A 22,817-nucleotide genomic window follows, 5' to 3' on the forward strand; every position below is an offset into this window, starting at 1 on the left:
ATCAGCCTGCCTACATTGACACTGGCCCTTAGACTGGAAAGGTGGCTCCAGTGACTTGACAAGGGACTCAAATGCTCAGGCTAAAAGCTTGGAGTCAAGTTTTGACCCCTTTCAATCAGTCAGTCTCACAGTTCTGCCAAGTCTTCTTTACAAAGGCCCACGCATTTACTCTATTCTCACTACTCCCCTCCTCCTAGATTCCTGCAACAGCTACCTCAATAATCTCCCATCCTCCTGCCTCTTTCATCCCAAATCACCTGAGGATGGGTCCACAGCTAAACTGCTGAGCCTGGCAATTCAGGCCCTTCACCAGCTGCTCCCACCCTGTATACTCAATGTGGCATTGTCACACTGTGAAAATGAGGTCTCACATTCTGCCTACAGATTTTGGGCTACTGCCTTAAACTCTCTGGGCCTCCATCCCCCGGTCTGTTAAATGCGGGTATTAGTCAACTCAGAGTCTAAGATGAGAGAGATGAGAAAAGGCTGGCATCTAATAGTAGCTCCATAATTTTCCTCCCTTGCCCCCTACCCTCCAGACAACCCATTCTACTCTGCTTGTCTCCACTTTCCTGCCTTTGCTGGTCCCCATATTCTCTTCACTTCAAATCCTATCCCTCCAACTAGGCTCAGCTGGAGACTCAGCGCCTCCATTAAACCTTTCGTGAATAACGCTAGTCCATTAAGGTGGTTTCTTTTTGTATTTCTATGGCACTTCCATTGCCTTGAAATGTTAAAATTGGTTTCATATCGTTCCAGCCTGTCACTCTGAGCTCCTTGAGGCCATTATGCTCCGTAGCAGGGGTGGAGAGTGGGAACATGAGGGTGGTTTAGTGGGAACTTAATATGTGCTCATTCAATATATGAAGGTGAGAATCCCCTCTGTGCATACAGAACTCACAGACCCTCAAGCCAACTTCACAAAAGCCACCAGGTGTGGCAGTCACCACTGGCTGTACCCTTGGAAAAGACAGGGCCAGAAGCTCAAGCACTGGATGATGGCAGGCAGCCCAGGGAAGCCACTCCTCACAGGACTCCACACCTTGGGCTCACCTACCTCATCCATTCCCCTGTTGTTGGTTCTGCAGGCTCTGGTCCAGACCCATCAATAGGATGTGGCCTGCCATGGAGCCGAGTTTGTGATGTGTGTTCTGAGTGGTCCAGGCTGAAGTCCCCACCAAGGCATGGGTGTTGGGCATTGGGCCTTTGCCCCAGCAGGAGACCCACTCTCCTAAGCCCCCACTAGTGGCAGTCACCCAGCTTTTCTAAGCCACCAGGCAGCAGCCTAGCACCCACCTTCGGCACCTTCTTACTTTCCTTCCCCAGTCTTCATGATGTCCAGCTGGCAGAGTGGGGAACCCTGAAGCCAAACCCCTGACTGCGCCTGCCAGTTCCTGACTGAAATTGACCTCCTTCATTGAGAGCCAGGATGGAATCTTCCAGAATGCTAGAGCTGCACGGCTCAGGATGCAATGCTGGAAAAGCATGACAACTAAAGGGGTCTTTCACTCCATTCTTTAGAGTGAGAGGTGCCTGGGCCCAGTGACAAATTCTCACCCACCCCACTACATTCCTTAGTCCACTGTTAACTTCGGGAGGGTAGCACCATGCAAAGCAAAAATGTGATCTTAGGTGCATGCTGTGACTGTGAGCGGCACCTGTCCTCACAAAGCTGCTGAATTCCCCATCTGTCCTCCTGGCCTTTGCAAGAGGGTCCGAGGTAGTATGAGAGAAGCCAACCCTTCTGTTCCTGGACCCCAGGGCTGTGCTCCTTCTCTCAGCCAAGCCTTGTGTCTCTAGGCACAAGGACAGCTCAAGCGTTAGCGTCTGGCCCCACCCAACTCCTTCCTCCCGGGTGTGTGCGCGTTAGGTAGAGGGGGCCTCTGGCCACTCAGGAGTTAAAATGGCAGCGGGACTGGAGGGGGTTGGCGTGGCATGCAGACTGGGAGGAGGCGACCGGAGTGGGCTGGGGAGGTTGGGAGAGCGGCGAAGAAGCGAGTGAGGAGGGCGAGCGCGAAGCCGGGAGGAGGGGCGCGCGTGTAGAGGGTGCCGGGCGCCGCGAGGGCCTGCTCCGGGCACCTGCAAACCCGCGGCGCTCTGAAGGAGCGCCTGGCTCTCGCCGGCCAGCCTCCGGCCACAACGCGCCCAGGGCGCGGAGACGGGGTGGGGACGGATTGGGATTCTGCCATCGCCCTCACCGGCTGGGCCCCGGAGCCGCTCCCAGGATAACTCCACGTTGGAGAAGGCGCCCGCCGAGGCTCCTCGGCCTGTGCAGACGGCGCGCGCGGCGGGAGGGCGCGGACTAGCGTCCCCAGCCCGGCCCCGGGCGGAAGGCGGACGGCGGACGGCGGACGGCGGACGGCGCCCGGCGCCCGGCGCTCGGCGACCACGGGGTGAGTGTGCGGCTTCGGGGCTGACCTGGGCAGCGCCGCCGCGGCCGGGGAATCGTGGACACCGAGGTCGCTGGCGTGGCCGAGGGGGACGCGGCGGGAGCGGCCGGAGCAGCCGCCTCAGGGCTCCGGTCTCCTGCCCTGGCACCGCAGCTCCGCCTGACCCGGGTGGGGGCCGGGGGAGGGCTGGCCGCTGCCTTCCGCCGAGACGCCTGCAGGGGAGCCGGCGACTTGGGAGAGGGAGGCGGCCGAGGGGCAGAGGGACGGAGGGCTGGAGAATGCCCAGAAGCGGCCGGGGGGGGGGCGCCTGGGCCTTCTCCCGGAGAGGACAGAACCTCCCCCAAACTGTTGCTGGGTAGAGTGGGGCCCTGGAGATGTGGAGGAGCCGAGAGGTGGCAGTGAGGTTAGAGAGGGCGTGACACGGGCGGACTGGCAGGCTGGAAGCGCTCCAGAGCCTGGGGACTTTCTCCTTCTTGGAGCTCGCGAGTCTGTGCGGAGGGACAAGGTGGCCTTGGGTCTGTCTGAAGTATCTGGAACCAGGAGCTAGGCTCCTCCCGGGCCGGCTGGCTGGGGTCCGACCGCAGCCTGGGATGGGACCTTTGGGGTGGGGGATGGGCCGGCCTGGGGCTCAGCCTGGGGACTCGGTCAGGGGGAAGCGGAAACGGAAGGGTGGCTCTGAGCCCACCGCAGCACCCAAGAGACAGGATGGGCTAGCCAGCCACAGGTGGGCCGTCTGTCCTGCTGGCAAAGGGTGGCGCAGGCTCTGGCTGCCCAGCTGGCGAGGAGCCGCGGGGTGAGGGGGAACTGAGCTCCATCTGGGGACGAGCGGAGAAGCTAAAGAGGTGCAGGAGACCCGGACCCTGGGGAGGGGCCCTGGGGATAGCACTGTGCTCCCTACCCTTCCTCCCCCACCCAAAGGAACAGGAAGGAAAATGTCAGCTGGGCTTTGTGCTCTGTTCCTCAGGCTGCCGCAGCTCCCATCTGTTGGAGCCAACGCAGCTTCTAATTGGGCGACTGGCAGGGTTGGAGGGGGTGGGCTGGGCACAGCGCTCAGTTGCCAGAGATGGACTGACAGGCCCTCTGCTTGAGAACCCCAGGACCTAGGGTGGTGGGGAGAACAGCCTCCCTAGGTCAGGGCAGTAGAGGTGACTCCCTGCCAGCTTGGTCACTGTCATAGGGGAAGATCTAGGTCTCCCCATGCACCCAGGCCGATGGCAGGCTCCTTGCCCCCCTTTCCCGCCAGTCTAGGATGGGCTCTGGCCCGGGGTTTTGTCCCTGAATAAGAAGGCCAGGAGCTCCTCCCATTGCCCACTGCTTCTTAAAGATCCCTCCAAAAAAGAGCACTGGGCATGGACGGTAGGGGTGGGCTCTATGCTGGGCACTGGAGCCGCCTTGCCTTTGGGCCCTGTGGCTACCAGAAAAAGTCACATGTGGGTGGCCTGACCCACTTTCCTGGCCGGTTGCTGTTGTGGCGAAACGATGGAAACAGAAGGGCAGAGCTAGGGGTCTGAGCCTCCTAGGCCTTCTTCCTTCCCCTGGGCTGACTCAGACTTCTCCTTCTTGCAGAGGGCTCTCTCTGGACCTGGGATGGGACCTCATTATTTGCAAAGCATGGAACTAAAGGCCTCAGTGCCTGGGAGATTGAGATCTGCCCAGGGTCTGGCACCTAGGAACACCCCCAAATCCACACCCTCTCCCTAATGCAGTCTCCTCCCAGGGAGACACCGAGTGGCAGTAAGAACTCAGAGATCTGCTAATTCCACCCAGGCTAGTACAGCAGGTTCCCTCTCTAATTCAACACAGTTCTTCCCCACTTCCCACCCTCTTTTTCCTGTGCCTCCCCTCTTCCTCCTCCCCCTCATCCTCCTCTCCTTCCTTCACTCTTCACTTTCCTCCTCTAACACTCTTCACTTCCTTTTTCCCCCTCACACTGCTCTTCGTCTTCTCTCACCCTCCTCATTCTTCCCCAGATATCTCCCTTTCTTCCCAGTCTCTGTCTCCACCTTTGCTCCGCTTCTCCTGTAAACTGCAGCTTAAACCGTAAGCCAGGCGTACACGCACTCCCGCTCATCCTGCCGGTGGGGGCACACGCACTGTTGGCTTTGCTGCATCCCTTTTGCAGAGGAGCCTGAGCTGGTGGGCCTGGCAGCTGCATTTGTCTGGCCCTGGTGTCCCTTGCACCCTGTCATTTACTCACCTGCCCCTCCTACTCCCCACACCCTTAGGTCGTTTATTTGAAAGGAAAAGGAAACTCCATTGCTTTTTAAAAAATTTATTCATTCAACAACTATTTCTTGAGTGCCTACTGTGTGCCTCTCATGATTTTAGAAGCCGAAGATACAGCGGTAAACAAACCTCCATGTCTCAAGCTGACCACACTTGTATCTGGACTTGCCAGCTGATTAGCTCTGTTCCCACCAGGCTCGTTCAAAGACTCACAGCTTGAGGGGGCAGAGGTGAGGAAGATGAACAATGCTAGTGAGTTATCACACTGAGTGACCTCTAACATGCCAGGTACCGCTCAAGTCATCCTGTCCTTAAGATACTTTCCTGACCTGAAAGGATGGACCAGGTCACATCTCACCATTTATCTGGCAGCCCAGGGCTGAGTAGAAGGCTGGTGCTTCAGACAGCGAAGGGGGAAGGAATCAAATTTATTATTGAATACCTATTATGCACCAGTCTATGTGAGGAACATTACAAAAGTTATTCCGTTCAGTCCTGCTGACAACCTTCTAATGTCTGCATTACCATCCCCTGTTTTCTAGCCAAGGAAATTGAGGCCTGGAGAGGAGAAACCACTTGCTCCGGGTCATATAGATCTCCATTTTGAAATCACTTGTATCTGCAGTTGATTTGGCCCTATAGTATCTGTGACATCTGGTAACTTGTACACTTATACTAAGGCTTACATTCTAACCTAACTTTTCATGGGGCCTTATCTCCCAGTTAGACTATTAATATGTATAAGGATTTGCCGAACGGTTGTGTGAATAAGCTTTCTTAAGTGATCAAGGAAGGCTTCCTGGAGGAACTGGGACCCTGAATGAGGAGGCAGGGAGAGCAATGACTTTTCCTGTGTTATCCTACACAGGTATGTGACAACTTGTAGGCAGGAAGTCCCTCACCCCACACCCCACCTGCATTCAGGTAGAATTGACTCAGGGTCAGGATATAGAAGCTTGGTCTATGGCCCATCTAATGAATAAGTGTCGCTTGTGTTCTTAATCTATATGACTTATACTCTTTATAAAAGCTTCAAGACAAAGGATGGGGACCAGAAGCTTTCAAGCCTACAAGGACTCCAGGGAAGGACAAGGACCATGGTTGGAGGCTGGAATGGGGCAGGAATGGGGAGAGTGACCAAGGAACAGAAGAGAAGGAAGACAAAGGCAGAAGATAAACTGAGAAACAAAAAACACTTTTGACAAAAATGAAGTAGCTGAAAAAGACAACAAAACAAAACCGAAGACAAGAGATATGCAAAAAAGACAGCAGCATGTGATTAGATTGCTGAGAGGACGAGTCAGAAAGATGCCTTTATCTGTTACTTTCCAGTGCGGGGCCTGGGTCTCTGTGGCCTACAGCTCAGAGTCTGAAATTTCACCAAGTTAGCCTCAATCAGGCATTTGCTTATTCAGTCAACCCATCTTTTCTAAGTACCTACTGTGTGCCTGGCTCTGTGCTAGGTGCAGGGGACAAAGAGACAGATCAGATGTCCCTGCCTTCAAGGAGTTCACTGTAAGAGTAGAGATTCTAGAGCCACACAGCTGGTTCAAATCCAGGCCTCACCACTTCTAGCTGGGTGACATTGAGCAGGTCATGTAACCTCTCTTCTTCTCAGTTTCCTCATCTATAAATGGGATAATAAAAGTACCTACTTCATAAAGTTGTCATGAGGACTACATGAGGTGATACATGTAACGAGCTTCGAACAGTATCTGGTATATATAGTAACTGCTATGTAAGTAATATTATTATTGTTATTATTATTATTAGATGGGGGAGTCAGTCCCATAGACAATAATGAAACAAGTGTTGGACTGTAGGGATAAGCAGATAAAAAGCTGACTCTCGGCCAGGCTTGGTGGTTCACACCTGTAATCCTAGGGAGGCCAAGGCGGGTGGATCACATGAGGTAAGGAGTTCAAGACCAGCCTGGCCAAAATGGTGAAACCCCATCTCTGCTAAAAATACAAAGATTAGCTGGGCGTGGTGGCACACGCCTGTAATCCCAGCGACTTGGGAGGCTGAGGCGAGAGAATCACTTGAACCCAGGTGGCAGAGGTTGTAGTGAGCCGAGATTACACCACTGCACTCCAGCCTGGGCAACAGAGCAAGACTCTGTCTTTAAAAAAAAGAAAAAAAGAAGAAAGAAAAGTGACTCTCCGTTTGCTGTTTGCAGATTAGGAAAGGGTTGCCAAGTGATATGATATTTGGGCCAAGGCTTGAAAAGGAGTCAACCAGGCAGAGACGGTGGGTCTGGGGACACAGGTGATGAGGGTATTTGGGGCACAGGCATCGTGCATGAAAAGATACTGGGGTGTGTATGTGTTGATTGCTCTTTGTGAATGTCACCATCACCGCTGACACGTCCCCCTCAGCCTCTTTGTCTCCAGAGCTGGGAGCTGGGCTTCCAATGGGGCTGGCTGGTCGCCCAGAACATTCCCACATGTTTTGGTGCAGGGGACCTGGTGCATCCCTGCTGGGGGTTAGGCTCATGACCTTGGGCTCCTGCACGTTCTAAGCCCTCATCAAGCAGACTCTGCTCCAAACCCAGAGGTGCTAGGCCTTGCACTCTGCCTTCTGGCACTTCCTAGGGACCTGGGAGACGCCTTGGCCTGAGGGGGGCTGCCTTTTAGGAGGTGAGTTTAAGCAGATTTGGTTTGGAATTCAGTTTTTTTCTGTGTGTTTCTTGCACCTACACCTTCCCTGCTACTCAGCATTTGATGGACCTGAAGTGAGTTCCAAGATAAAGCGCAGACAGAGGGTTCCTGGGGCAATAACTGTTTCTCAGCTTCTACCTCTCACATGGTAATGACACTAATTATGATACCTAGCATTTATTGAGCATTTACTATGTGCCAGGCACTGTGCCAACTGCTTTACCTGCGTTATCCTGTTAAGCTTTCAAAAGTACCCCTATTAGATAGGTAGTTAACTCTCATTATCCCTAACCTAAAAAGCCAAGAAACAGCCTCAGACTTGCTCAAGGACATATAGCTAGGAAAGATCCAAGGGAGGGAGTTAGCCCTTCTCTCTGACTTTAGGACTCCTCCTGCTTCTTCGCCACCCCCGAATCTGGTGTTCCTTGGGCCTGGAGGGTGCTCTGGGACATCTAGCCCATTCTCCTCCTTCCCTCCCTCCAGGAAGAAGTCCCCTAAGCCAGCCCTGCCCAAGCCAGTGGCTGCCTTTCTCCTTTTTTGGGATCTTCAGAGAGGGTCTCCGTGACCTTTTTTTTCCTCCTGCTCCTGCAGGGTGTGATATTTAAGATCCAACATTGTTTCCTTCTGTCTCCGCTAAGTGCCTCGGGGCCACATGGAGCCACTAGCCTCAGAGAAGCTGGACCTTAAGAGTCAGTGCCCATGGACACATGGTGGGAACCAATGCAAGGGTGGCTCGCTGGGAGACGTGAGAATGGGGCCCAGACCCCAGATAAGGTGGAGAGAGATGGGGAAGGCTTGGGATTTGTGCTGTCAGTGGGATAGCTCTAACAAGGCAGACTCGTGTGTTTCAGGAAGAACAGGTACAACTGTTCCTATTTACAAATGTCTCACAAGGCAGCTTCTTCAGGGAAAAACATATGGAGGAAGGGGGCAGGGTGGTGATTATTAGCAACCAGCCTGAGTTCCCCAGGAAGAATGGGTCTGTCCTATCTGATCTTTTCAGGGGGAAGGAAAAAGGAGGAAGAGAAAAGAAAGGCAGCAAAGGTTACTTTGCTCTCTAAAATGTTCTCAAAATAAGCATTTGAATGTGGTCAATGAAAGTATCTGTCTTTGGCTTGGGAGGGCAGAGGTGGTGATGCCCAGAAGGGGGAATGACCACAGAGGGGCAGCTGGTGGGAAGCAAGACATTTAAAAGCTGTGTAGGAGGAAAGAGAGAATTTGACACTTCACCCTGCCTGGCTGTCACCACTCCTTTTCCCCTGCCTTCTGCTGGGGTTCAGACAGCTTCAGGCCTTGAGCTTGAGAAAGTGCCTGCCCAGAATTGGGCCCAGGGGTTGAATGGTGGAATCTACATTGCGAGGGGACCTCCAGAATCATCCTGTCCACTGCCCATCTCTGAGGGCCACCATACCTCAGCCATCTCAGACATGGGGTGGGGCTGGAGTCTCTTCGTTCAGCAAGTATTTGTGAAGCATGTAGCCAGGCACTGAGGGCAGACAGCAGTGAATGACCAGACAGATCTCTGCCCTTCAGGAGCTTTTAGTTTATTGTCTGGGGATGCAGTAAAATAAACTCATAAAGGAAATGGCATATTGGAGGCTGCTAAGTGCTAAAGAGAAAAAACAGGGAAGGGAAATGGAAGAGTCAGTTGGGAGAGGGGGAGTTTGTTATCTTGTGCAGGGTGGCTACAGAGACCTCACTGCGAAGGTGACATCTGAGGAGAGATGAGGAGCTGGCACCGCAGTCAGGGCAAGCTGGGCAGAGGGGACAGCAGGTGCAAGGGCAGGGAGGCAGGGCTGTGCCTGGAGAGTCAGAGGCGGCGTGTAGGCCGGCGTGGCTGGAGTGTGGTGAGGGCAGAGAGTTGCAGGAGATAAAGTCAGAGGGTCAGGAGGAGGCTAGCTCTGGGAGAGTTCTGGAGCTGGTGAGGAGGGGGATTTTTCCTCGGAGTAAGATGGGCTCTTGCAGGGTTGGAGCCTGGGGCAGCATGATTTCACTTTTTAACACCCCTGGTCGTCGGCCATCCATCCCAGCATTTTCCTCAGCGACTAGTCAGGAAGTGCTGCCTGGTTGCCCTCTGCAGCCATTGGAGCTGTTTCAGCCAATCAGTACATCCCCACCAAGGATGCTCTGAGCACTGTCCTAGGCAGTGTGGGGTGTGAGGTTGGGAAGGAAATAAAAAAGACAGGACACAGTCTTTACTGGTAAGGAAACCTACTGATCAGCTGGGGAGGCAGAACTTACACTCACAAGAAATAATGAGGGAATAATACCAGACAGTATTTAAAACCGAGTGCTAAACTGTGTGATTTAGACTATAAATGTTATCAGAACTGTGAGCTCTATGTGGGAGTTATATAGGGAACGCTTCCTCATGGGGGCGCGGCTGATTTAGGCTTGGAAAATGGAGTAGATTTGACTCTGCAGTGGGAAGGATTCTCGCACGGAGAACTTGGAGCTGGCAGGGTGAGAGGAGAGAGGGGTGGTGCTGCTGGAGGGGAGGGCACTGAGTGGGAGCAAGGCAGCCCACATGGCAGCTTGCAAGGGCAGGGTCTTCTGTCTCTGAGCAGTCCCTGCCTCCCACCTGGGTTTCCAATGCCCCCTGTACTCTCTCCAGAGACACGGAAAGCCACCCTTTCCAGAAGGAAATCCATTATCCAGTGTCCTTGCCCTCTCCTGCCCAAGACCAGATGATCTCTGATCTTGGAAGTCCTCTGGCTTCATGGAGTCCCATTTCCAGCTCTGGCTGTTGTCCCAGGTCTGCACGCTGGGAATCTCAGCCTCTTAGTTCACCGTTGTCTGGAGCCATGTTCTCTGGAATTCCCTTAGGCTCCATGTATCTACCCAGGCTGCAGCAGCTTCTCGTCTCCCTTCCTCTCACTGCCTGGGTGGGCCCCTGTTGGGTAGGTTACTCCTGTAACATTCCTGGTCGTTTCAGATATTGTGAACTGGAAATAAAATTGCACCAAAATGAGCAAACTTCCTCCCCCATGAGGGGTGAGTGTGTCCTCTCCCTGGATCTTGGAGGTATGAGCTCACCTCTGAAGTATAGAGAGAGATCCCCAGAGTGGAGCAGACTAGGATCCACTGGTAGTGCCCTTGCCCACCCAAGACACAGGGGGCAATGCTTTCCTCCCTGCCCCCAGCCCCCAGGCAGAATGCAGGAGCCAAGAGACCCATAGGCAAAGCAGTCCACTACTAGACAGACTTCTCCCCTCCTCTAAGTCCTTGGAGCCTGAGAAAGGGGGGCACACCCGCGGTACCCCAGCACAACCCTCTGGAAGACGCAGAGGCTGACCCTGAGGCTTTTGTCCTTATGGCTCACAATCCAGAGGAAGTGGAATCAGTTGGCATTGGGTCAGAATTCACAGTCCCTAGCCACCTGCCCTTGGGCATCTTACTTAACCTCTCCAAGCCTCAGTTTCCTCATCTATAAATCTGAGTTAATAACATCCACTTCCTAGGGTTGTTAATAATAATAAGAGCTAACGTTATTGAGTGCTTATGAGGTGCCAGAAGCTTCACTGCATTTATCTCATTTCATCCACATAACGCTGTGAAGTAGATATTATTTTCCCCCATTTTGCAGTTGAGGAAACTAAAGCCTGAAGGCCCTGCACAGCCAGCAAGTGGCAGAGCCAGAATTCAGGCCCCAAATCTTTCTGACTCCGGAGCCCTGATTCTCAACTACCACATTAAATGAGCTAATCTGTGTAAAGTACCTGCTACAAAGTAGAAGCTCAATAAATGTTAGTTCCTTTTCTCAATTTCCCCAGGGCCATTCCTCTAGAGAATAGCGTTCTCGTACCTCATCACATTTCTTTTCCGGGATCCCGTGGGACATATGATAGAAGTGGGAATGGGAATGAGCTGCCAGTTTATACCGAGGGAAGAAAATAAGGCTGAGAGAGGTGAGTAATTTGCATAAAATCATAAAACACTGGGGCTGTGATTAATGCCCAGGGCACCTTGCTCATAAAAGTTATTGAGCCCCACTGGGTCCCAAGCAGTTGGCAGAGGGTGTCTTGCGGAGATGAGAACAGAGGTTATGCTTTATGGAAGAATGAGAGGCCACCATCTCCCCCAGGGTCAAGAAAGAGCCTGTCTCACCTGCAGAGGCGAGAATTGATCATTATGGGCCTGGAAAGTTGCTAGCAGAAACAGTACCGAAGCTCAGAAAGGTCTAAGATCCTATGTTTTCTGAGCTTAGCTACTGTTTCTAGAGTTTGTTCTAAACAATCTGGGACTGTTCATGAATCTTGGAAGAGGACAGTGTAGAAGGTCAAAGTGTGGAAAGACAAGATGCTATCTCACCTTTATGACTGTTAGATTGGCATGCCTTTTGCAATAGGTAAAGTGTGCATGGGTGGGTACACACACACACACACACACACAGACACACACACACACGGCTCCATGTAACTTTACATGGAAATAAAAATGAGCAGACAACTGCAGGGTCATCTGAATTTCAGGGTATATAGGGAATGGAGGTGAAGGAGCTGAGACAGGGCCATTCCCCTAAAAGAGTCCTCATTCTTTCCTCCCCGGAGACCTCTTTTCTGGTGGGCATAGAGACCCATTTCTCTGCACAGCCCACAAAACAGCCTAAGCCTGCCAACATTCACCTCTGATGGGCAGACCCAGAGCTCCTCTGCGTATCCCCCATGGAGAAAAGGAGAAGAGCCTAGGTCACAGTGCATCAGAACTGATGGCAACAGGAAGCCCTCTGGTCCTGTGGCTTTCAAACATTTATAGAAGTTAATCCATTTTTCAATGTCTGGTAGGCAGAATAATGGGCCCCCTAAGATGTCCATGTACGAATCCCTAGAACCTGTGAATATGTTATGTTCCGTGACAAGGGAGAAAAGATTGCTGATATCTGGCTTAAGAATAAATTATCCTGGATTATCTGAGTGGGCCCAGTGTAATCACATGGGTCCTTTAAAGCTGGAAGAGGGAGGCAGAAGTCAGCATCTGGGTAATGCCATATGTGAAAGTCTGGACATGCCAGTGCTGGTGTTGAAGACAGAATGGGCCATGGGCCAGGGCCTGTGGGCATCCTCTAGATTCCTGTCTAAGAAGCTGGGAAAGTGCAGGAAACAGAGTCTCTCCTCCAGCCTCCAGAAAGAAACACAACCCTACTGACACCTAGCTTGAAGCTGGGGAGACCCATTTTGGGCTTCTGGCCTCCAGAATTGTAAGAGAATACATCTGTTAGCCACTAAGTTTGCGATCCTTTGCTCACAGCAGCATCAGGAAACTAAATACAAGGCAAAAGCCAAGCAGTGGACCAGAACCCAGTTGACCTCCTTCTGACCTCCCAGCCACCCTGGAGGGATTGCTTCAGAACTCGGTGGCTCCGAGGAGCCTGGTTTGAAATACACTGTGTGTGAAATACAACCCACTAATTCTCCAGACAATGAAATCGAGGCCCAGGAAGGAGTGGTTTTGTGTGAGGTCATGCTGAGTTAGTGGATGAGCTGGGACTGCAACCCACGGTCCACTCCTGTTTTGTCAGAAATCCCAGATGCTTACATGAATTCTTTCATGAACTCATCCGTTACAACAATTGTATGTGTATATTTTTACATTTTCAACAAACACATGCATATAAAGGCCCAAGCACTGTGCTAAGAACTGGCAGAGGCGACGTGAGCACCGGTGCAGGAAGATGAGCAGCTCTGAGTTCCAGTCCTGACCTCAGCCCCTTCCTGGGCCTCTGCTTTCTCCAAACATCCGCAGCCAGCCCAGGTTGCTCAGATCTGTCTGTGTTCTTTGTCCTGGAACTGGTCACCAGATGGGCTTTCTCACAGCCACCTGCTCTGAGTGGAGACACAGCTCCGGGAAAGGAGAGGACCCAGCCCACTGGCCTAGGCTGCACCTGCCCTCGGGAAGCTTATGCAGCATTTATCACCCATAACAAGCTGCAGGTGGGCAGGACCCAGGGCTGTGGGAGGGAAGGGAGAGGAAAAGCAGGCAGAGGCAGAGCCTTGCCTAAAATCAGTGCCCCAGTGGTGCGTATACCCTCTGCCAGGCATTTTGGCCTTCCCAGCTCTCCCTGAAACACACCTGAGCCACCGGCCGGCCGGCCCCTGGGGCTGCCAGCTCCCCGGTGTTGGTCTCCATGGCAACCTCACATTTGCCGTTCTGGTTTCTAATGACTTATTGGCATGTGTGGTAATTTGCAGAGCTTGGCAGGAAGAGCTAGGAGAGTAGTGAGGTGGGGAGGGGAGGGGAGGCAGTGAGGGGGACTTGGCAGTTGGCGGCGGGGGAGTTGGATTTTGGATGGGGACAGAGGCACACTTATCCTGCCCCACCTTTCCTAGTCCCAGCCGAAAAACATCCAAAGTAAGGGAGCTGCTTCAGATCCAGGGCCTCCGCTCCCTGAGGAGTATTGGCTCTCTGCAGGCCCCTGAGAGGGAGACAGATGGACAGACAGATGTGGTGCACAGCTGCTCACCTGTCAGGCAGATTCGGGCAGGCATGGGGGGCTGACAGCCGCATTCAAACATGGCAGGTCAGATCACTCGTGTTTTCCACCACTCTCCTGTCTGTTTCCTGGGCCCTGAGAACAAAAAGGTACCTGGGTCCAGGAGTCACTTGGTCCTGTGGGGAGAGGGGTGGGAGTAGAGTATCCAAGGACAGATCCTTGCTGCTTCTAGGCCTCTCACACATTCAAAGAACCAAGCAGGGCAGCCCTAAATGAAATGCCAGATCACGTGGGTAGTAGGGGAAAGCGGGAAGAGGGAGAACCAGCCTAGTAATCACAGGGGCTGAGGGGAGCAAGGGCCAGACCCCTCTCCACTTTTCTTCGGCAAAGCTTAGCCAACCTCAGGACGATTTCCCCAGGGCAAGGCAGTGGGAAGCCTCAGATTTGCTGTGTGGCTGCAGTCTTCCTGCATACAACTTTGCTGCCTCTGTCTCTTTCGGTCACTCTTGATGCTGCGATCTGTTGTGCATTTGTGGGAAGCAGGCGGATGTGCTGAAAAGATCACCTTCTTGAAAGTTGGATCCATCTGGGTTAGAATCCTGTGACTTCTGCTTCCCAGCTCTATGACCCTGGACGTGTCTCAGTCTCTCACTGAGCCTCATTTCACTTATCTATAAAATGGGTTTAACACACCCAGTTCACAGGGTTGTGAAAATGAAACCAGCTCATGCTTGTAAAACGCTTGGCACACAGTAGGTACCAATAAATATTAAAGAATTTAAAAAGTCATCTTTTAATTATCTACCCAAATAAACAGGAATAATGTGATGGATAATTTAAAGAATTCTGATAGACTTGATAGGGTATTTTTTTAAAAATATTTGAAAATAGTCTTCATTTAGTTCAGTAAATGTTTTTCAAACATCTACTGTGCGCAAAGTATAGGGCCAAGTGGGTCTTTCCTGGTGTTTTATGATTAGGGTGAATTTAAGTTGCTGGTGCATTCTCTAAGCATATATCATCTGACAGAGGGAGAGGGAGGGCCCCTAGGAAGGCTACTAGCAGAGAGGGGGTGGCCCTTGGTCAACCGTGTAGGTGGATCTTACGTGGATTTCTGAGAAGTGGCTGGCCCTAAGAGAAAGATCTGCATTGTGAAGGCTCTGTCTGGGTGGTGTGCAGTGAGATACGCGGCCCAGCTTCTCAGAAATGGTGAGTCTGTTTTTAGAGCTGGATGAAGTGGATGATTGATGGAACTAGTGGGTGGTCACTCCTTCACTTTCACAAGCTGCTGCTGAGGCTTGAGCAGGGCGGTGACCACCAAACTCTCAGCTGGAAGAGGAGCAAGGTGCATCTGCTCTCACCCGGGCATCTGAGCAGATCACAGCTCCCTCAACTAGTGCTAGGAGGGAGGGAAGGAGAGCAAGAGGGAGCTAGGAAACTTGGCTTCTATCTCTGCCAGCAGATGGACTTCTGCCTGCAGCAGGAGTCTGTCTGTTCTTCTATCAGCCTCCCTGCAGCCTCCTCCAAGACGGCGCGACAGAGATGTGCAAACAGAACGTCAGAGATAGCTGGGGCCCTGGAGAGCATCTGTCCCACTGCTTTCTCACCGTCCTCATTCATATTATAGCACACAAACACAGTGATAATGGCTCAGGGACCCCAGTTGACCCAGGGCTAAAGGGTCATGATCTCAGCACACCTGTACTCATTTGTTGCTCCCTAACACCACTTGGGAAGCCCTACCTTAGCCGGTTCTCCCAATCTGTTTTTAATCCATGAGAAACTTAAGCAATGGGGAGGGGGAAGGACTTGAGATCACATAGCATATTAGTGCCCTTGGGACTAGACAGAAAGCTCCTAACTTCTGGCTTTGTGCTATACCTACTACCTCTTCTCAAGACTCCTTCTTCCACTGTTTTTCCTGATCTTTCACCCTGGAGGGCCTACTTCATGTGCAAGAGAATGTAATGTCTCTAAGACACGATTATTCTCCAAATCTCGCAAAATAAGGCGACATCCTCCCCACCCACCTTTATTCTCACTAGCCACCCTCTTCATTCAGGGAAGCCTTTGGAGTGTGCCCATAGACCTTCTCCCTTTCCAAGTGTGTCTGTCCATCATCCTGGGTGAGATTAGTGACGATGTGGACAGATTCTTCTACCCCAGACCCATCAGTCCCTTCACGAGCTCACCTATCTCAGCCACTCACCTGCAAGTTCACACTCTGTATGTTGCCATCCCCTGAAAATTACCTAGCAGAGTACCCAACTTTCTGGTCATCACCTTCTACACCTTTTAGTCTCCCAGCTTGCTTGTCCAAGGACTCCCACTCCACCACTTATTTGTTAGCCAGTCAAATTTAGCAGTGGGAGGGTTGTATGACACCCCCACTCTTTAATCTCTTTGGGAACTTTGCTCCATTGGCATCTTTGCTTTTTTTTTTTTTTTTTTTTAACCATCAATTACCTTCCTCTGCCTTCCCTTCTCTGAGTCCAGATAGAGTCCATGGTCCATCATTTTTAAGAATCCTCTTGCCAATATCCTAAACTCTCTTGAGCCTCTGTCTTTTTATTGTCCTAGTTTGACCAAGTCCCTGTTCTAGATTAATTGCTCTATCTGCTTCTTTCTACCTGCATTCAGGAATCTGGACCTGCTGGGACACACACACACACACACACACACAAACAAACAGATTGCTACTTCTACAAACTCACCATCACCAACCCAACTTGCTCTTCAAAAGTGCCTGGCGTTCCTACCACATTCCTCTGGTTCTGTCTCCCCTCACTCTCCATAATGACTATTTCACACCTTCCTCCCCGAACCTCCGCCTCCACCCTCGTGCTCAGCTGAGGACCTCACCTCCCACTTCACAGAGAGAAGTCACCAGGCAGAACTCCCCAACTTGTCCCCACCAAACTCCCAAACTACCTGCCTCTGGGCCAGTCCTCTCCTCCTTCCCTCCTGTGTCTGCAGAGGCCGCAGCATGGCCATCACAGGCCAGTTCTTCCACCACCCATGTTCTAGATCCTCTCCTCTGCCTTCTCAGAAACAGCCTTCTCACCATGCTCAAGTTTTCATGTCTTCAACAAGCAAAACAACAACAAAAACCTTCCTGAAGCCTGACTCCACTTGCTGCCACCACACTGTCTGTCTTCTCCGTACAAGCCAAATGTCTGAAAGGGTTGGCTGCAGCAGCATTCTCCATCTCTGCGCCACCCACTCCTTCCCCAGCCCTGCTTCAGTCTGGCTTCCTCCCCCATCACTCTGCTGAAGCAGCTCTCCAGATTGCTAAAGCCAGGGAACATTTTTTAGTTCTCAGAAGCATTTTCCACTCTTTTTTTTTTTGACACTTTCTTTTCCCTTGGCTTCTCTGACCCCACATTCTTGGCTTCTCTGGTACTCCTGAGTCATCTTTGCTGACTCATCCTTCCCATCTTGATCTTTAAATGTTGGTGTTCCTTATGGTCTGGCTCAAGGTATTCTCTTCTGATTGGATACTCTGTCCCTGGGCCATCTCAGCCACACGAACGGCTTCCGTTGTCGTCCACATGCAGATGACACCCAGCTTCCTAGTTGGCGTCTTTTCTTCTGAGCCCCATATCCTTATATTCACCTGCCTATTGACTAAGTTAGATGTCTCAAGAAACCTCAGACTTGACATACTGAAAGCCAGAGTCGTGATTCTCCTGCTACATCTCCCACTGCCTTCTCACCCGCTGCCTGATCCTCCTCCAGTGCTGCCTGTTTTGTGAATGGCATAACCTCAAACCTCAGTTCTGCACGCCATCAACTGGGAGTCACTGTCAGCTCTTCCCTTTTCTCCACCGTCTTACATCCAGCCCATCACCATGCCCTGTCTACCTCTTAAACAGCACCTGGGTCCATCCACTCCACTCTTCCCCATCTCCACAGCCTCCACACTAGTTTAGGCTGACTTTGCCTTTTCCCCAGGCTTCTGGAATCACCTTCTCATTGGTATGGCTGTATCCACTCTTGCATCTCCGATTGTCAGAGAAGCCAAGGGAAAAGAAAGTGCCAGAAAAAAAAAAAAAAAAAACTAGAGTGGAAATGCTTCTGAGAACTAAAAAATGTTCCCTGGCTTTAGTAACTGGGTCTCTGAATTGCTGCTAGACTGACCTTTTTAAGGACACAAATCTGACCTAGTCACATTCTGTTGTACTCTCAAAACTCTTAAGTGATTCTCGTGCTCTTTAGGATGACCAGTGGGAGGGGGTCCCTTGTGGCATTTGACCCGTGCCTGCACTGCGGCATCCCCACTCCCCTCCCTCACACTCTGCACTCTGCACCCTGGCCTTTTTCAGCTCGTTGACTGCTGAGCTCCTTTTGGCCTCATGGCCTTCACATGTGCTGTTTCCTGGCCCTTAATCACTCTTCCCATCCCTTACTTCTCCTCCCTAAATACTAGCTATCCTGCAGATCTCAGCTCAAGTAGCCCTTCCTTAGAAAAGCATCCCTGTACATGCAGAATTTTACCAGACCCCGGTTAAACACTCTCACAATGTCCTGTATGCTTTCTTCAGAACACACATGATGATATCTAATTATACAGTTAGGTGCTTATTAGAGAAATGTCCATCTCTGCCACTAGGCTGTGACCCTATGAGGGTAGAGACCCTGTCTGTTGTATTATTGTATCATTGGTGTCTGGCACAGATTTGGCTTCCAGAAAATCTTGGGAGAGTGAATTCATCCATGAGAGGTCTTTAAATACAAAAAGGATCCATGAAAAATCCAAAAGGAAAGCTATTCCCTGTGTGTGGCATTGGTAGACCAGAAGACCATACTCCTGCTCCCTTCCCTTCCCTGTCTTTCCCCAACCAAAGATTCAAAAGTCATTCACTTTGAGTTTCCAGTGTAGGCTCCTCCTCACCAAGAGATTTTTTTCAGGAACAATAGCATTAACCTTTCACATGTGAAAAGCTATTTACAGTCAGGCACAGTGGCTCATGCCTTTAATCCCAGAACTCTGGGGAGGCTGAGCGGGGAGGATCACTTGAGGCCAGGAGTTCAAGACCAGCCTGGGCAACATAGTGAGACCCCATCTCTATAAAAGATTTAAAAATTAGCCAGGTGTAGTGGCCAGTGCCTGTAGTTCCAGCTACTTGGGAGACTGAAGCAGGAGGTTCACTTGAGCCCTGGAGGTCAAGGCTGCAGTGAGCTAGGGTAGCACCACTGCATTCTAGCCTGTGTGACAGAGTGAGACCCTGTCTCAAAAACGAGAAGAAAAACTATTTACAACCTACAAAACTCTTTCACATATATTACGGTGTTTGATTTTTTTTCTTTGTCCTTAGAGCCACACCCATGAGGAAGCTGGGGTGTGTATTATGATCACCTGTTTCACAGTGAAGCAAACTGCAGCCCAGAGAGGAGTGGTGGCTTGCCCACAGTCACATGGCTGATCAGTGAAGAGCTAGACTTGAGCCTGGTACTCAGGCCCCACTTCCATGCTCTGTTTTGAGACAGAGTCTCGCTCTGTCACCCAGGCTGGAGTGCAATGGCGTGATCTTGGCTCACTGCAACCTCTGCCTCCTGGGTTCAAGTGATTCTCCTAGCTCAGCCTCCCAAGTAGCTGGATCCACAGGCACGCACCACCACACCCAGCTAATCTTTGTATTTTTAGTAGAGATGGGGTTTCACCATGTTGGCCAGGCTGGTCTCAAACTCCTGATCTCAAATGATCTGCCCGCCTCGGCCTCCCAAAGTGCTGGGATTACAGGCGTGAGTCACTGCGCCTGGCCTTTCCATGCTGTCTCTACTGCTGCATATCCATGCTTTATAGAAAAGAGACTGCTGCAAGTTCAAATTATCCACAGTAGTGGAAGGAGGAGTGGCACTACAAACAAACACCACCACCCAGAGGGGCTGGGAAGAAGGTGGGTCTGGAATGTCATGTGCAGTTTGGTTTGGAGCAGACCAAGTTGGCTTGGTGGGGCCAGCACTGGCCTCTTGCTTTTCTCAGATCTTCATAGGTCTATGAGGATTCATTCCACGCCAGGAATGGAGTACTCTGGAACAGGAGTGCCCAGAGAGTCCACAGAGTGAGGAACGAGGATGGTCAAAGCTGAGGGAAGACAGTGGCTCCTCACCACAGACTCCAGGAGGATAACATGCGAGCTCTTGAGACATGCACACCCTCCCTGGAGTGGCTTCTGCCTACTTTGCCAGCCTCTTCCTCCAGCCCTCACTGCCTCCCAGATGCCCAAGTTAACGCAGTTGTCCCCAGTTGCTCAGCCATCTCATGTGGCTTCACACCTCTGAGCTTTTCTCAGACCGTTCCTTCTGCCTGGATGCCCTTCATAGTCTCCTCTCCTGGCTGACTCTTAACAGACTTCAATACTCAGCTCTAGTGGCATCTTTTCCAGGAAACCCTCCCTAAAGCCCTGAGAACTCCTCCCATGAACTGAGCACACTCAGCACATTCTATTAAAAGTCTCTCTTTGCTGGGTCTTTCTCTTCTGCTGGATTAGCAACTCCTCAAAAACAGAGACTGTGAGCTATTTATATGGGCAATCCCAGTGTCCCGCATGTAGTAGTAATAAAATCACAACATATATTGAAGGTTTACTATGTGCTAGATGCTATTTAAGTGCTTTATATTAACTCGTTGTATCCTCAAAATAACCATATGATGTATGTTTTGCACCCTATTTTTTAAATTATTTTTAAACAATTTAAAAGGTTTTTTAAACCTTTTTTAAAAAAAGTATGGATTAACTGGAGATGCAAAGAAATGTACAGGGAAGTCCACAGTACCCTTCATCCAGTGTCCCCCAGTGCCAGCATCTTGCCTAATTGTAGTGTAGTGTCAAAACAAGGAAATTGACATCAGTATAACCCTAGAGTTTATCTGAATTTCACCAGTTATACATGTACTCCTTTGTGCATGCCTGGTTTTGTGTAAGCCTGGTTTTGTGTAAATCCACCACAATCAAGCTACTTAACCACACCATCACAGGACTCCCTTGTGCTGCCCCTGTATAGCCACACTACCCCATCTCACACTCTGTCAGCCACTCAGCTATTCTTCATCTCTATAATTATGTTGTTTCACAGTTGTTATATAAATGGGAACATTGAGTCTGTAATTTTTTTCTGTTGGCTTTTTTTTTTTTTTTTTTTTTGGAGACAGAGCTACACTCTGGCCTCCAGGCTGGAGTGCAGTGGCAGGATCTTGGCTCACTGCAACCTCTGCCTCCCAGGTTCAAGCAATTCTCTGGCCTCAGCCTCCCGAGTAGCTGGGATTACAGGTGCACGCCACCACGCCTGGCTAATTTTTTGTATTTTTAGTAGAGACTGGGTTTCACCATGATGGCCAGGCTGATCTCAAATTCCTGACCTAAAGTGATCCATCTGCCTTGGCCTCCCAAAGTGCTGGGATTACAGGCATGAGCCACTGCGTCTGGTGGCTTTTTTTGTATTCAGCATAATTTCCTTGAGGTTCATCCAAGTAGTTTCCTATATCAGTAGTTAGTTTGTTCCTTTTTGTCACCATGTAGTATAACATGATAGGGATGTGCCACAATTATTTAATCATCCACCCACTAGAAGGGCATTGGCTTTACCTCGTTTTGCAAGTGAGAAAGCTAACTGGCCTAGGTTCACATGACTAGCAAGTGGCACTTAATAAATGTTTAGCAATAAGCGCCTAACAGACGTTTATTGTACGAGCTCAACTGAATGAGGGTACTTTATGCTCTTCACTTAGCACCTAGCATGGTGTTTTACACATAGCAGGTGCTCAGTAAATGTTTGCCAGTGAGGATTTGGATGAGATGGCATTTATATTTACATAACTAGCATCATGACCAACTTATTCCTATGCGTAGCCATTCACAGGAGAGGAATATGTCCCTCTCAATAGCTTACACTTTCCACTTTACTTAGAATATCAGGAAAGGAAAATTGGGGCAGTAAATATGACCACATACAGGGCTGGCCTTTTGTTGCCTAAAATGCCCAGAGCTTTTGGTTCCAAATTAATATATGCCATCTTTTCATAGTATTTTGCATCTAATTTGCAGGTTGCTCATTTTATCAAAATGCAAAGCAACCCTTCCAACTCCTGCTTCTTCCTGTACCACCACCCTCCCAGCAGGTGCTGGGTCAGGCGGTGCTGATGCAGTCTGCAGAAACAATTGGTTGGGTTCCGAAAGTGTCCATGCTAAGCTGAAAAGTCTACTGGGGTGTTTTTGCTTGTGGAAGCAGTGAGTTATTTTCACTCAGTGGGGGCCTCAGGAGGTTTAATTGCAGAGGATTTGTGGAGCTGTTGGAAGTCCTCAACCTCAGGTGTGAAGAGCCAAATGTGATTAAGTGATTGGAAAGGAACCACAAGTTGGACTAGTCTCTGTCCTGGGCACAGAGCCCAGGAGATGGGCTTGCTCGAGCAGCTCCCACTGTCCCTTTGAAGAGTGAGGTGACAAGAGAGCCAACCCCAGCCTCCAGGGACACATTGGAGTTAAGTGGGGTCTCCAGGGTGGGCCTTTCACAGAGAGTGCCCTGTGGCCTCATGGGGAACCCATGGTTTTGGCCAATTAAGGCCTTACCATGGGCCACAAGTAGGAGGGACAGATAAAAAGGGTAAAACTGTGGGCCTTGCCCTCAAGCAACTACTAATGCTGTCGACTCACCCCCAAAGCAATTAAGGGCCGGCTGTGGGGGTGCTCACACCTGTAATCCCAGTACTTTGGAAGGCGGAGGTGGGAGGATCACTTAGAGCCCAGGAGTTCAAGACCAGCCTGGGTGACAGAAGAAGAACCTGTCTCCAAAAAAATAAAAAGGAAAAATGAGACTTTAAAGTAGTTTTGGCCTTTTGGCGGGCCATGTGGGATTGTGCCCTCAGACCCCTGGGAATGCATGATCACTCTGTTGTTAGGGGCAATTCTTTTTAAATTTTTTTTTCTTTTTTTTTCTTTCATGTCCATCTGTGATCCAAGTTAGGGGCAATTCAAAGGAGGAGTTGAAGCATTATCTTCCTAAAGAGAATGGAACCTCATCTGGGAAGACAAAATGGACTGCTGGGGAGGATGGACTGGTGAGGAAGTGGGGCCAGTATTGGGGTAGAGAGAGTGACGTGTCTGATTTAGG

General features: G+C 50.7%; 1 protein-coding gene across 2 annotated transcripts in view; it reads left to right on the top strand.

The window, feature by feature from the left end:
• Positions 1-1,915: 1,915 nt before the first annotated feature.
• Positions 1,916-22,817, top strand: part of LRRN2 (leucine rich repeat neuronal 2) — a 71,870-nt gene continuing 50,968 nt past the window's right edge. For both annotated transcript variants that reach the window (XM_058430519.1, XM_032136455.2), the window contains exon 1: positions 1,916-2,393. The gene's annotated coding sequence lies outside the window, so the exon portion shown is untranslated. The remainder of the gene's footprint in view (positions 2,394-22,817) is intronic.

This window comes from Hylobates moloch, unplaced genomic scaffold (assembly GCF_009828535.3).
Source record: "Hylobates moloch isolate HMO894 unplaced genomic scaffold, HMol_V3 SCAFFOLD_18, whole genome shotgun sequence".
NCBI lineage: Eukaryota > Metazoa > Chordata > Mammalia > Primates > Hylobatidae > Hylobates > Hylobates moloch.